This window comes from Schistocerca americana, chromosome X, assembly GCF_021461395.2.
Source record: "Schistocerca americana isolate TAMUIC-IGC-003095 chromosome X, iqSchAmer2.1, whole genome shotgun sequence".
Lineage (NCBI taxonomy): Eukaryota > Metazoa > Arthropoda > Insecta > Orthoptera > Acrididae > Schistocerca > Schistocerca americana.
The window spans coordinates 555895612-555912047 of NC_060130.1; positions in this window are offsets into that span (position 1 = coordinate 555895612).

Here is a 16436-nt window from a genome sequence, read left to right on the forward strand (position 1 = left end):
GGGAGATGCTGAGGGTATTAGATTAGGAAATGAGACACTTAAAGTAGTAAAGGAGTTTTGCCTGATGTTACTGGATGTTCTCTGTACTGTCTCTGAGAACCGAATCTTTCAATTCCTGAGATGCTAACCATGTAGATTTTCTCTCTCTAATATCGTTTCAGGATCTGCTGATCGCTTCAGTACTTTCAGATGAATTTGTATCATTTGACGGGCTGCAATTTTTGTTTTAATTGTTCGATATTACAGGTGAATTCCGGTTTTAATCTGCTGCTAGTTCGTTTGACTGAACATGGTCTTAATGTGTTAAGTAGTTCGACAATTTCACTTACGACTATTGGCTCTTTCAGCAGTAGTATGACTGTTAAATGTTTACTCTTCTAGTCTGCGGCCGTCTTAATCAAGGTCCAATTTGTTATGACTGTTGCACAAACCAGCTTAATCAACCGTCAAATAACAGTCAGAAATTTGACCATACCTGTAGCAATACATCCTAAGGTTCTTCCTTTCTGAGATCCTATTTTTGTTTGGCTCTAACTCCATACCTTAACTATTCAAAGTTGGTCTTTTTCTTTCTTACATTACTAGTTGTCGGAAAAACAAAAATACACAAATAATACTATATCTCCGTAGATTACATTCAACGTACAGTGCATTCGGAACTTAACAGCTCACTACTTCTCTGAATCATAAAAAGAATCAAAGATTTTCCGGAGAACATGTAGCAAATATACCAACCAAAATTTCTGAGCTTCTGTATGGTTCTGCATCTATATTAAAGGGTGGAAAGGCACATTTCACCTTTCTTCTTTTATTTACTTTTTGTTGTGAGTATAATTAATCTGTCCAATGTCCTTAACAGCTATGCAAGCAGTTTTTAATGCTATGTCACTTTAGGTATATAGCTCAAGTTCTTCATGAAAGCTACTTTCGCTCCAGTCTGTTACCGGTAATCAAGCGCTTCTGTTGTTCGCAACGCTGTGCAACGTCATGTCATTGGCATTGCCTGTCGTAAAGAGAAAGCTCCTTCCACTGTGGTGCCTCTACTTTCTTGAGATACCAGTTAATTTTTGTCTGGCGGCATCGCAGGGAACACATCACCCGAGGCGTCACTTTTGTGAGTCCAATGTGACACTCTTCTCGGACCCACCTATAGTTACTAAAATCGGGATCCAAATTGGACTGTCTTAGCTTTTGAGTTAACCTAACACCGCTTGTATTCCAACATATAAAACACAATATATGATTTCTACACTGACACTCAAAATTGTACGAACTAAGTACGGAAAACTTTAGAGACTTTCTAAGTTCAAATATTAAGGGAAAACAATTCAAAACTCTGATCCCAGACAACATTTGTATGAAGTTACATGGTACCAAATGGGGACAGCCTTCATAGCTACTAACGAAATTTACAACAAAAATAACATCTGGAAATGCATTAACCCGAAACAGTGCAGTACGGTCATCAAGTCCTTGTGAGACTGGATCACTCATTTCAGAGAGAAAGAAATAAGTAGAAGTAATCCAAAAGAGATAACTAAAAGCAACTAGGAAAATTTAAGATCCAAACTACAATGAAGAAGGTTCATGTAGATTATCAGCAAATATGGGAACTCATAGTATAGCAACATTGACTCAGGCATAATAAAACGCAGTTTAAAATTTTATATTAAGAGAATGGAAACATCTAGATTTATTGGACACTCGTAGAAAAGCTAAAAATGTGAATTTTAGATAATAAAACAGATCACAGCAGTAAATAAGATGTAAGAGACACTGGAGTAGCACAACAGCAAATATTATATTCCGCGTAAAATATAAGCTTGTAAAGTTTTCTGGCAGAAAATGCACAATGAGCCTTCGGCCGGATAGAAAAACCGAAGAATATCGGAAACATTTGTTAAGAGTATGTGAAAAGACACTATTCTGAGAGAATGAAAGCAGTGTGGGCAATGAGGAAGGCTGAAAGCGAAAAACCAGAAATGCCCAAAAGATAATGCTAGAATATGTTTTACATACGGCTCCATGTTTATACGTTAATGTATATAATAGTGAATGTCTCTCATGAACGTTATCAGGGGCATTTTCTCTGGTATTCCGGCGGATATCTAAAATATCTATTTTAAATTTGTATATAGAGTCATTCCCCAAAAATCGTTGCTCGTCACATGTTTCTGGTGACGCCCAGTGTTAATGAAAAATGTTTGATTGATTCTCTCATTAGAGAAATATTTCTGAGTAGAACTTCATGCTCTTATTCGACAGTGTTTCCCTAGTAGTCTGGAATGATATCCAATCTACTGGCATCCATTAACAAGCATAGAAAATGCGAAGAACAACCAGTACAGTTACTCCACCAACGACCGAGAAGCGTTACAGCCTGGCGGTAGCAGACAGAGAGCGCAGCGCCGGCAAGCACGCGAGACAAGACTGGCAACTCGAGTAAAGTAGACACGGAAAATTAATGTTTACAGGTCTAACGGCCCATATTGTTGTTGCTGAGTGCATTACACTGTATTTGAGAACAAGCACGTACCGCAGTTACAACTGAACACAGAAAAATATCACTTTGAAGCACTGTAGCTGAATGGCCTGCAGTTTCAGTTTCCACTCACTTTACACGATAATACACTGGTGTAGAAAACTTAAGAAAATGGTTCTTATCGAGGTGTGTGATCACCATGGACAGCAATGCAGGCTCTGCAACATGCTCTCAAGGTCGACACTGGATTCGTAAGGAGTTCTTGTAGTAAGACGTTCCATTCCCCCTCAACCGCGGCTGACAGCTGCTAGATGATCTTTGGTACATGTGGACGTGATGCAGTATGTCTCCCCAGTGCATTCCACAGGTGATCGATTGGATTTAAATCGACGGAAAGAGCAAGCACGAAGAATGTCCTCACGTTCCGATAGGTACATGGCGCCTGTGGAGTGGCGCATTGTCATCCATGAATCTGTAGTCAGGGCCGAAGGCACCATTGGAAACATACACATCAGGAAGGAGTGAAGTGTTACAATGACGTTGACTTTTGATTATACCAAGTTAAAAGATTTGGAGATCAGTATGCCACTGCAAAATTATGCCTTCCAACATCCTAACACCCGGATTAGCAAAACCATCATGTTTGACCAATTTCCTGAGTGCATTATGTATTCTCATAAGGCGAGAAGTGGGAACACGTAATGAATCAAGAAACATTGTCGAACATGATCGTCTTGGTGGCCCATGTGTTACTGTGTGGGTGACTTAATGTGGCATGGATGTACTGACCTCCAATTCTTTAAGCACAGTGCATTCACCGACCAACGCTCATTGTGACAAGGTACTCCATCCATATGTGGGTCTCTCCATGGGCCAGCCGCTGTGGTCGAGCAGTTCTAGGCGCTTCAGTCCGGAACACCGCTGCTGTTACGGTCTGAGTTTCGAATCCTGCCTTGGGCATGGCTGTTTGTGATGTCCTTAGGTTAGTTTGGTTTAAGTAATTCTAAGTCTAGGGGACTGATGACCTCAGATGTTAAGTTCCATAGTGCTTAGAGCCATTTGAACCATTTTCTCGCCATGGGTTCATGCGGCCCTGACTTCATTTTTATAGTTGACAATGTACGATTGCTTCGAACTACGTAGGCAGAGCAGCTCTTGGAAAGTGCGGATGTTCAGCGAATGGAATGACCTGCTTTTACCCCCTCCTCCCCCACCCAAGACTAAATTTCCATCGAACACGAGTTTAAAGCCTTGCGGAGACGTACTGCAGCACGTTCGTATGTGCCTATGACCATCCAGCTGTTGTCAACGGCACTGGTGGAGAAATGGAATGCCCTACCGCAGGAACTCCTTACGAACCTCGTGGACAGCATGGGAGCGCGTTCTGGAGCATGCATTGCCATCCGTCGTGATCACACACCCTATTAAGAACCATGTTGCGCTTTTAGTAATGTCCAGGGGACCGTCATAAATCGCTACGACTTCAGTGTAATAATTGTCTTTCAATAAAAGTGCAATTGCTCTTCGTCTGCGCTTATGTCTTTCCATTACCTTTCGTACCGTACTGTAGCAGTTCTTTTTATGTACGGTCTAAGCTTCATCGAGCTATGTCATTTAACAGTGATATATTATGCACAAATTACTTTCGTTCTTATGTTTTGCACACACGTATATCTATTATAATTTAGTACGCTTTTGTTTAGAAAATTGCCTACTCCAGTTTCCTTCAGCATTCCTTGTTGTGGTAAACGCTGGTAGGCGCCTTCCTTGTTCGACTTGCTCTGTCTCAACACACGTGTTCGCCTGCGCCGTGCTGTCTGTTACCGTCGTGAAATGCACTGCTCAGTGGCTACTAGATTAGTGGTAGGACTTATTGTTTCTCTGTCCCCGGTTAGACACATTTTAAGACATATCGTTAACCCAAATCTTGCGCTCCACCAGATTCCAACATCTCTGTCAAATGACCACGTCAAACCTCACGTCAAAAATATTTCGTTTTCACGAGAAATGAATCAATGTTTCAACTGATAGTAGCGGTGGGATAAAATGCCGTCTACACATAGCATAAAGCCACACACAGCAATATACACTGTGATGTCTATAAAAAATCAAACGGTTTACAAGTAATTTGGAAAGAAATCCAAAAGCTGTGTAAGATTTCTCAAACGAACCAATATTTTTAATGGAGGGCATTATGTAAAAGAAGCACGTTGGTCGCAAAATGTGGCAAAAGTCTCAGTAGCTAACCAAGTGAAAAAGGGTCGTAAAATAGGAAAGACTTTATCACCTCTGAGCATAACTAGCAAAGCAACTTGCCAAATGTCATACAGCGAATGCAGCATAGTTTCCATTGCACGTATCCGCTGCAGTATCGTACTATGTCACTTTCGGAGTACTACGCTTACATCGATAGCATGCACAAGAGAAAAAAAATTACTGAACCACTCGTGTACAGGACACTAGGACACTACAAATATCGCAATACCAGTAGCTACAACAATTAGGCCATTTTTGTGAGCAGATACGACAATACCATAGATACACATAGTTGCTAGAAATTAACTGCACAATAACACACACTAACGAGACTGAAACTACAGTATCTACAACATAAGGCAAACAACACAATTGCCTGTGTACTATCAAATGCTGAGACTGGTGTGTACAGTACAGTATGGCGATACAAGGAGACACGTAGAGTAGTGAACGCTGTTGACGAGTCACCGGGGCAATGACTGTTCCCCTACAGTATTGTGCCTAGTAAGTGGACTAAGGGCCGGAAAGACCCACCATGGCTTAATAAAGAGATTCGGAAACTGCTGAGGCAGCAGAGGCTGTTGCACTCTCTGTTCAAATGAGAGATGAAAACACGTAATTCATAAGGTTCGGATGGAATTCCAATTCGGTTTTTCAAAGAGTACCATACTGCATTGGCCCTTTACCTAGCATGCATTTATCACGCATATTTCGCACAGCGCAAAGTCCTAAGCGATTGGAAAAAAGCTCAGCTGACCCCAGTATATATCATGGGCAAAAGAAGGGACCCGCAAAATTACAGACAGTATCCCTAACACCGGTTTGCTGCAGAATCCTTGAACGTATTCTCAGTTCGAATGTAATTAATTTTATTGAGTCCGAGAGGCTTTTGTCTACATATCAGCATGGTTTTAGAAAGCAACGCACACGAGAAACTCAGCTTGTCCCTTTCTCCCATGACATACTGCTAACTATGTATGAAGGGGAACAGACAGATTTCATATTTCTAGTCTTTCAAAAAGCGTTTGATTCCGTGTCCCATGGCATGCTGTTGAAGAAGGTACGTGCGTATGGAATAGGTTCACAGACGTGCGAGTGGCTCGAAGACTTCTTAAGTTATAGAACGCAGCATGTTGAACACGACGGCGAGAGTCCGCAGCTCGTGGTCTAGTGAATAGCATTGCAGCCTCTGGATCACGGGGTTCCGGGTTCGATTGCCGGCCGGATTGGGGATTTCTCCGCCCGGGGACAGGGTGTTTGTGTTGTTCTCATCATTTCATCATCATTGTCATTTGTTGCAGAGGCTAGAGTGGACTGTGAAAACACTGTATAACAATCGGGACTTTGTATGGGAGCTGATGACCGTGCATTTGAGCGCCCCATAAACCAAAAATCATCACCATTTCGACAGCGAGTGTTCTTCAAACACAAGGCTATCGTCAGGAGTGCCCCATGGAAGTGTGACAGGACCTACATTATTCTCTATACACAAAAATGATTTGGCGGACAGGGTGGGGAGCAACCTACGGTTGTTCGCTGATCCTGCTGTGCTGCGCGGTAAGTTGTCGTCATTGAGTGACTGTAGGGCGATACAAAGTGACTTACCAAAAATTTCGAGTTGATGTTATGTATTGCAGATACGTTAAAATGTGAAAAATGTAAGTTAACGCAAATGAGTAGGAAAAAAAAATAATTTTCGGATACGACGTTAGTAGCGTCCTGTTTGACACAGTCGCATCGTTTTAATATGTTGCCGTAACGATACAAAGAGATATGAAATGGAATGAGCATGTGAGGATAGTGGTAGGGAAGGTGAATAGTAGACCTCGATTTATTGGGAGAATTGTCGGAAAGTGTGGTTAATCTGTAAAGGACACCGCTTGTAGGACGCTAGTGTTGCTCTAGTGCTTACGATCCGTACCAGGTAGGATTAAAGGAAGACATCGAAGCAATTCAGAGGCTGGCTCTTGGATTTATTACTGGTCGGTTGGAACAACACGCAAGTGTTAAATAGATGCCTCGGTAACTCAAATGGAAACCCATGGATGGAAGACGATATTCTTTTCGGGGGACCCGACTGAGAAAATTTAGCGATCTGGTGTTTGAAGCTGACTGCAAAACGATTCTACTGCCTCCAACTTACATTGCGCGTATGGACCACGAAGATAAGATACGAGATGTTAGGGCTTATACGGAGGCATATAGATAGCCGTTTTTCCCTCACTCTATTTGCGAGTGGTACAGAAAGGAAATGACTTGTAGTTGTACAGATTACCCTCCGCCACGCACCGTACGGTGGCTTGCGGAGTATCTTTGTAGTTATAGATATAGATACTTCCTCAATGTTTATCTTGTCTTTCACGGAGGCGGACATATTCACAAAGAAACGCCATTAGCCGCTATGGACAAGTCTACACATCTCAGAAAGTATGCGTTTACGGAGACATGCTTATAGGAGGTTTTTTTCTAGTTCTGATACCACCACTCAAAATATTAGAATGTTTTTAACACCCTATATAGTAAGTAAACATATCGGTTTACATTTCGCTTACAGATGCTTGCATATATGGCACAAAAGTTATTGAATAAGAAGTGGAGATGACCGTAATTTCCAGTTTCTTTTTTCATAAAACGTTAAAATATGAACTAAATCTACCGTACGTTTGTAACACTTACAAGGTTAAGTCGCATTTGTTTAGGTACATATCGCTCACAATAGCTATACCGAAAAAAGAAAACCTACCAAAATAAACCAATATACGTTCAACTCATCATAGCATAGTGTTTCACTTTTCTATGTTGCAAAATCGAAACCAACGAGAGGTGAATAACAATTCATATTTACCAGAAAATTATAACAATTACAGTGTTTCCATTCTAGAACATAATGTATTATTATCCTCTTTCCTAGTATATTATGAAATCGAAGTTGTAACACATTTTTGGTAGATGATATGATAATGTTCCGATAACTTTCCATAATGAATTGAGCTACACATCTCAGTGTTTTGTTTTTTCGTGATCTGTTGCTCTCACACCATGTTCCCAATTCGCCACTACATTCCTACTGATAATGTCTAGGAAAGAGACTATAAGATGCCGGCGGCGGGGGTCTAGGCGCGCAGTCCGGAACCGCACGGCTGCTACGGTCGCAGGTTCGAATCCTGCCTCGGGCATGGATGTGTGTGATGCCCTTAGGGTAGTTAGGTTTAAGTAGTTCTAAGTTCTAGGGGACTGTTGACCACAGATGTTAAGTCCCATAGTGCTCAGAGCCATTTGAACCATTTTTGACTATAAGATGAATATCAATAAAAGTGAAAAAAGAGTAATGGAATGCAGTCGATTTCAAATCAGGTGATACTGGTAGAGTTAGATTAGGATGTGACTTACTTGAGAGAAGTTGATGAGTTCTGTATTTGCCGGCCGAAGTGGCCGTGCGGTTAAAGGCGCTGCAGTCTGGAACCGCAAGACCGCTACGGTCGCAGGTTCGAATCCTGCCTCGGGCATGGATGTTTGTGATGTCCTTAGGTTAGTTAGGTTTAACTAGTTCTAAGTTCTAGGGGACTAATGACCTCAGTAGTTGAGTCCCATAGTGCTCAGAGCCATTTGAACCATTTTTGAAGTTCTGTATTTGGGCAGCAAAATAAAGCACCATGGTCGAAGCACAAAATACATAAAATGCGTACTGGCACTAGCAAGAAAAGCGTTTCTGGGAAAGAGAAAACTGTTAATATTGAATACAAATTGAACTGTTAGGCAGTGCGTTCTGATGTTGTTTACAAGTGGTTGGGTTGGGTTGCTTGGGGGAGGATACCAAACAGCGCGGTTAGCGGTCTCATCGGATTAGGGAAGGACAGGGAAGGAAGTCGGCCGAGCCCTTTCATAGGAACCATCCCGGTATTTCCCTGGAACGATTCAGAGAAATCACGGAAAACCTAAATCAGGATGGCTGGATGGGTGATTGAACCGTCGTCCTCCCGAATGCGAGTCCAGTGTGGTAACCACTGCGCCACCTCGCTCGGTTGTTTATTTGGAATACAGCCTCGTACGGAATTTAAAAGTGGATGATAATCAGTTCAGACAAGAAGAGAATAGATGTTTTTGAAATGTGGTGTTGCAGAAGAATGTAGAAAATTAGAAGGACAGAGCAAATAACTGACGATGACATAATAAATCGAACTGAGGAGAAAATAAATTTCTGGCACAAGTTGACAAAAAAGAGGGGATACATCCTGAGACATCAAGGAGCCGTCAGTTTGGTAATGGATGGAAGCGTGATTGACAAAATTTTTAGATGGACACCAAAGCTTGAATACAAGAAGCAGATTCAAGTGAATGTAGGCTGCAGCAGCTATACAGAGATGGAGACGGTTACACAGTATAGAGTGGAATGCCGCATTAAACCAATTTTCGGATTGAAGACTGTAACAGAGCACAGCATACATGGTGTTCAGAAATTCCCGTTACAAACATGTAGGACTTGTGGAGGGAGTGAGTACATAATATTTTTAACAGGAACCCATGTCCGGGAAAGTATCGCTTCCGTGCTACAGCCGTTTGGAAACATGTTTGCTAGGTAGGTACACAAAAGGGTAGTTATGGTCGGGAGTGGTACTTATGTCGTATCGGCTTATGTCATTTGACATCAGTCCTACCAATCTGATCTGTTTCGAGCCTCATTCACGCGTCTGTCAGTGTTGGAGCAACATGGTTGAGAACATGTTTGCAGAATATACCGACATGATCCTTCTGAATGGCGAAGCTCACGGTAATGGAAGAGCTGCTCGTAGCCTTCATCAAGATCGTTCTTCCGAACGTCCAACTCTATCGCATACCCTTTTCACCAAAGTTAAGCAACGGCTTCGGGAAATGGTACCTTCACCGTCAGCAGGTGGACTGTGGTGCTCCCAAGAGACGCCGCACGCCCGAATTAGAAGAGGCCGTACTGCCTCACGTTGAAGAGGTCAAGGAACACGCGAGCAATTTTTTTGGTTATTGATGAGCAGAATTGTCAGACAAATGATGTACTTGGTCACGCCTAATCAATTACTTGTGAAAGTGGTCACTATATCAACATGTTTTCAAATGGTTGTGGCACGGAAACGGTAAGTTTCTGGACATGGATTCCCATTATAAACATTATTTACTCACTGCACTATACAAGCCCTAGAAGTTTGTAACACGAATTTCCGAGCGTCTTCATAACAGCCCAGTTTCTCAAAAGTAAGCAAAAAAATTGCATAGTGCTTTCCGAAATCTGCAGCAATCAAATTTCAAAGCAAAATCCATATTAAAGCACGGCTGGATCATAGAGAAGTAAACACAGATAATACGCTAATTCTGGCGTTTAGTATATTAACTGTAAGACTGTAACCTGTTTAAAATCGAACAAACGCGCAGGGAGTTTGAAGTTAGTTGCAGAAAGAAAATGCATTACACTTTCCACAGAGCCCCTAAATGGGGCCTTTAAACATACACCTTTCGCCAAGAGATCCAGAGAGGTTATTACACGGAAAGAGTGATGTTCAGAACAGAAATTCCTTTGACGTATTTAGGGACTTTCAGTCCTATAGACATTGCTAGGACTGTCAGATGGGTGGCAGTCAGCGTGTTGGCGACTGGGCGAGGTGTGGCCCATACGAACAGGTCTTGGCACGTAGCAGGAGAATACAGACCGGACACAGAAATTCCTCCATGTAAATTGGCAGTAGACTTTTATTTTAATTAAATCGATAACTGCCGTATTGGTAAAATATTTTAGAGCGTATCGTATTATGTTTTATAACCTACTCCGTTTTCAAGACCCTAAAGGCCATGCGAACCACACCACCTGCAGTACCAGACTCTACCAACGGAATCATTTGAATGTAATATGGAGTGCCACAGTGTCAACACAGTGCTCTCCCAGTCGTTGTCAGCTCTTCAGAACTCACAGACGCTACTTATCATTCGCGTATCTTCATAGTTAGCATCAAGCGGCTGTGTGCACCCGGCCTCCCACAAATGAAAACTCCATGGCAGTGTCAGGAATGGAACCCATGTCCTCCTTAGTCAGACACACTGACCGATCAGCAATTGTTTATGGCCTCCATCCTCTACTCACAACCCACCTTACACTCATCAGTTTTGCCTTTCTCGGCACAGGCTCTTATCTTCGTAAGGTATTTTCTCTCTAGCTTTCTCATCCGCTGGCCACTTCCTCAATGCGAAAGTCTTTACATGAATTAAAAACTCCATCTTTTTGGACTGAAAACAGAAAACGAAGACTCGCCATTCAGGAGAATAAATTTATACATCTCTGCTCCCAAAGCCTCCGCTCAGCCTTTTTGAATTTAAAAAGGACCCTTTCCGCGACTAAACACAAGCAGTTTCTAAAGTAAAATGGGAAATAAATGTGTTTACCAAGAAGTAAAAGAATAAGAATAATCAACGTTGAAACAGATACTTTTCTCGAAGTCTCGAGACTGCATTACATCAGAAGTCTTATTCGGTTGTGCAGTTATGAAGGGCCCTTTCCCGAGCGATTACAGTGTCTTAAAAGCATAAGTGTTCACTGTCATAACTACAGAAAAACTTCCAAACGTCTTTATTCAGAAATTATATTAAAGAATTAAAAACCTTACTCTTACGTTTATACTTTAGTTAAATGGACACCAACGTATTTAAACTGATAACTCGTCGTAGCATCGTGTTTTCCTTCTTCTTGTAGTTTTGTATAGACGTTACGCTGTCTCTGTGATTGTTGAGTGTAGTTATCTCCTTTTTCTTTCTGTGATATCTGATGTTGTATCATGAAAAATATGTCCTTAAAGCCCGTTATAACTTCTATGCCTTGCCAGGGTAAGTAGAGTCCAATCCGGTTGCAAACCTTCCTCTAATCGTATTTGATCATAAGTGCTTCGCTGCGTGTTACCCATTTATCCTTACCCAGGTCAATCTTGTTTTTATCTGAGCAAATAAGAGCGTTGGAGATCTGTCACGCAAATGGCAATAAGTACAGTTTGCGTCGGGTCACAAGTACATTTCGTAAACATCCATATGTCTCACCACGACAGATCAAGAGAACTTCCAATGCTTGCGAGCCAGGGCAAATTTATGTTCAAAAAAGTTTCCGAGTGTATGTTCAGAATTTTTTTCTCTGTCGAAATCTTACTTTGAAAGTGTATGGTATAAGGGACAGTCAAATGAAAACAAGACACATTGGGAAAAAGTGGTTATTTCAAAAGTAATCACCATAATTGTAACGCATTTATCCCACTGTGACACAAGACGGTCAGTCCTTTCATGGAAAAATGTTTGCGTTTGTCTATGGAAACATGACTGTACGCAGGTGTACAATCATTAAGCAAATCTACGGTCACCAATGTCTTCCTTAAGGGCTTTAAAAGTATGAAATTGGCATAGAGAGAGATCGGTACTGCGAGAGGATGTGTAAGAGCTTCCCAGCGAAACTTCTGTATTGTAGTCGAAACAACCTTGCCAATCTTGGAAGGGCCTACATGTTGCCAAGACTGTTCCGACTGCGCTGAAGAAGTTCAGCTGGAAATCCCGTCGTTCCGGAAGCCCTTAAACATCCTCCGCACAATTCCGATCTCTCACCATGCGATTTCCATATTTTTTGAGCTCTGAAGAAAGACATCCGTGGCAGTCGATTTGCTTGGGAAGAAGAAGGGCACGTCTCGGTGCAATCACGTATCCGTGGACAACCCCAAACAATTTTTCGTGAAGGAATGACCATCTGGTCTCACAGTAGAATAAACGTATTATCAGTTATGGCGATCAGTTTTAAAATAATAATCCGTTTACTTACTTTTTCCGTCTCTCTCGTTTTCATTTGACTGTCCCTTACACACTGTTCTGTCACATTAATATCGCCACCCGTCAGAAGACTGAATAGCCACCTTTTACAGCGCGACCGCCGCGAGATGTGCAAATGGAGAGGCAATGAGACTCTGGAAGGTACCGACAAGGATGTGCAGCCAGGCTAACTCCAATGTCGTGGTAAGCGGTGTTAGGATTCTCGGTTGAGGATCCGTTGCGTCAACAGCCCTATCGAAGTGATCACACAAGATCTCAACTAGTTTTGAATCGTGGGAGTTTGGTGGTGGTAAACGCATCCTGGTGCTCTTGGAACCACGTACGCGCACTGAGAGCTGTGTGAAACGTTGCGTTGTCCTGCCCGTAGAGGCCATTGTGCCGAGTAAACAAAACTGCATGTAGGGGTGGACTTGATCCCCAAGGATAGATACATTATTGCGTTGATCTACTGTCACTTCTGGAATGGAAAAACGCGAAAACATTCTGCACACCACAACTCTCTCTTCTCCGGCCTGAACCCTTCTGACGATTGTTGCAGGGTGGCTGTTTTTAGTCCCACTGAGCATAAAACGTGATTCATTTGAATATGTCTCTTGTCGCCACGCAGTGGACGTATAGTTCCGGTAGTGGTGTCCTAATTCCAGCTTTCGTCAACGATGAATTTCAGTCAGCATGGGTGCATGAGCAACGCGCCTGTTGCAGACACTCGTATGCAGTAACGTTCGCTAAACAGACATTGAGGAGACCCTATTGGTAGGCTCTTGGGTCATCTGAGCGATCAGTGGCTCAAGAGTTGCACGTCTATACGGGCGTACACATTTCCGCAGCCGTCGTTCACGGCTGTCATCTGTGGCCCGTGGTTCCCTTTGTTGCCTTGTGCGCCAGTTTTGGATAGCGTGATTTTGCCATGCTCAGTAATTCTTTAACCATGACGCCATATATAAAGTCAACAAACTTAGCCGTTTCCGAAATGTTTCCTCCCTTGACTTGAAAGCCAGTAATTATGCCATTTTGAAAATCAGATAAATCACTCGGTTTCCGCTTCACGATAAGGACTGAACTGTTTTTGCGTGCACCCGACAAGCTTTATATATCGCCCACTGCTAGTGCTACCAGGTGCTATGTGTGAGTGGTTATTGCACGTTGATATAGAACATAGATGGTGGTCACATTAATGTGATTATACCACGTAAAAATGAGCCGTTTGGTGTTTAACTTTCTCTTCTGCAGTGTCGCTCATGGCTTGATAATAATGGCTCACATATCATATGATAGGGTCTTCCTGCAAATTACGTGTGGCGGCGGGGCCTGGTGTGGGAAAATCCTATGGTTTAAAGGTCTTACAAACTTTATTTTATACTGAGTCAGTTGCTGATGTCAACTCCTGTAATGGTATTTAATTATACAGCAGATTAAAATGATATTCTGAGAACTGTAAGTCGTCCCCTTATCAATGAAGAAAGCCCGCAACAAACAACTCATGTCCCATACACACTCCAAGCTACCTGATTTGGCATTTGGGAAAAAGCCTTTACGTGACGGAATTTAGGAAAAAGGCACGAGTTTTACTTAAACGCTCTCTGAACTCTTTCCAGATTGCTTAGGTTATGCTGTCTCAGTGTAGTCCTCACTGAAGATAATTTGAGTGATCGGTCTCTGACAGCTATATTGTTATGACATATGTCAATGTACAGTAGGGACCCGGAATATTATCGCAGGCTAACACTGAAATATTTATTAAAGAACTTCAGTGGCGACACCAGAAGTAGGCCGCCTGAGTCAATGTCCGGCAAACTGCCTACTACGACGAAATGAACACGGAAGCGATTGCAACAAGTGAGAGTGGCCGAGCACACCAGTCAACAAACTAAGCACAATGACATCATGGCAACAGCAGATATCGTCACACTGCTGACAGAGAAGAATGTCACAAGAAAGCCCAGCTACAGCGCCGCAGTGGCTATTTAGCAACAGAAAAGAGCATCTGAAAAACGAAGTTACGAAAGTCTGAAGCCACCAGAAGAGCTGACCTTACCAGAAAAAAATGGTTCAAATGGCTCTGAGCACTATGGGACTTAACATCTGAGGTCATCAGTCCCCTAGAACTTAGAACTACTTAAACCTAACTAACCTAAGGACATCCATACCGAGGCAGGATTCGAACCTGCGTCCGTAGCGGTCGCCCGATTCCAGACTGAAGCCCCCAGAAACGCTCGGCCACACCAGCCGGCCATACCAGAAAACTAGTACACATGATAAAGTATGGAAGGTAAAATTTGGAAGGTAGGAGACGAGGTATTGGCGGAGTAAAGCTGTGAGGACGGGGCTTGAATCGTGCTTGGGTAGCTCAGTTGGTAGAGCACTTGCCCGCGAAAGGCAAAGTTCCCGAGTTCGAGTCTCGGTCCGGCACACAGTTTTAATCTGTCAGGAAGTTTCTTAGTACACATGATGTCAGTGCTACCCTCACCGCAGCAGAGCGCACAGTAAGAGCCAGCATAAATACTACTCCTTCTTTACCTCACTCTCAGTTGTAGCTGTCACGTGGTACAGGGGAGGCTATGTCAGTCGACCCTCTGCACTCCTAATCATCTACAGTCATCTGTGGACTCACAAGTCTCACTGCAGAGACTCTGCAACTATAAGCTGCAGTGCCAAATTCCGAGTCATCACTGATGGGGTCCAGTGACAGCCATAATTCTGTTGGCTTACTGGAGGCTTAATCAGAAAAGCCAAGAAGGTGTGCACCATCCGTGGGGAAGCCACTGTTACTGGTTGCCGCGTACACTGATGTGCCAGCTTCTGACTCCTAACTGGAGGCTGCAGTTCTAACTCGACACGACAACGAATACTTCAGGCTGGACTGGAAGGCGAATCTCCTGAGCGCACGTCCTGGGCGAGAGCGCTTCGGAAACCATCTCGCAGAGGCTGCTGTCCGCCGCCGTCCATCGAGGACCACGTCACATGCGACGTCTGGGGTCCATTGACAGTCCGTGACGTAACGTCTGCCACGCGTGCCTTCTACGACGCGCCGGGCGACGCGCATCTGTTATTGCTGACTTGCTTCCGCACACCGCTGGTGCGTCTGAGCTGCTAGCATCTGGTGAAGGCTATTCCGTATTTCCAATTAATGAATTTTTCGTTGTGAATAATGTTTCCTTGGCGCTGTGGAGCGTGAACAGACCCTCCTCATCGCACCCTGCTCGCCACAATCTAGAGTACTGTAAGGGTGTTCGACTACACCCTTATAGTACACTACATGATTAAAAATATCTGGACACCTCTATGTAATGCGGAATTGACCGCTAGATGTCACGAGAGGCAGAAGAGACAGAAGTGCCAGTATAAAAGGAGGCAGGAAGCATTGTGTTTTCAATAGCGAAGTATTAACAGCAGAATATATGTCAGAAGATCTCTGTGATTTCGAATGTGGACTAGTCATTGGATAGCAAAAGTTGATCAGGAATATGTCAATCCTTCTAAAGTGGAAGTGGAAACACGAAGGGACAACCACAGCTAGACCAAGACCAAGTAGACATTATGTGCTGACAGAAAGCGACCGTCAAACATTGTTAGTTAGTTCGTTAGTTAGTTACATGCCCCATAGATCATTTGAACTATTCTGTTATCCAAATGATGCGGATGAGTTAGTTTACAAAATATGTATACACGATTAGTTCAAAAAAATGGTTCAAGTGGCTCTGAGCACTATGGGACTTAACATCTATGGTCATCAGTCCCCTAGAACTTAGAACTACTTAAACCTAACTAACCTAAGGACATCACACAACACCCAGTCATCACGATATACACGATTAGTGTTAATATTAATGAACTCATAATTTTTTAGTCCTACTCGTGCAACTACATACTAAATCAAGGT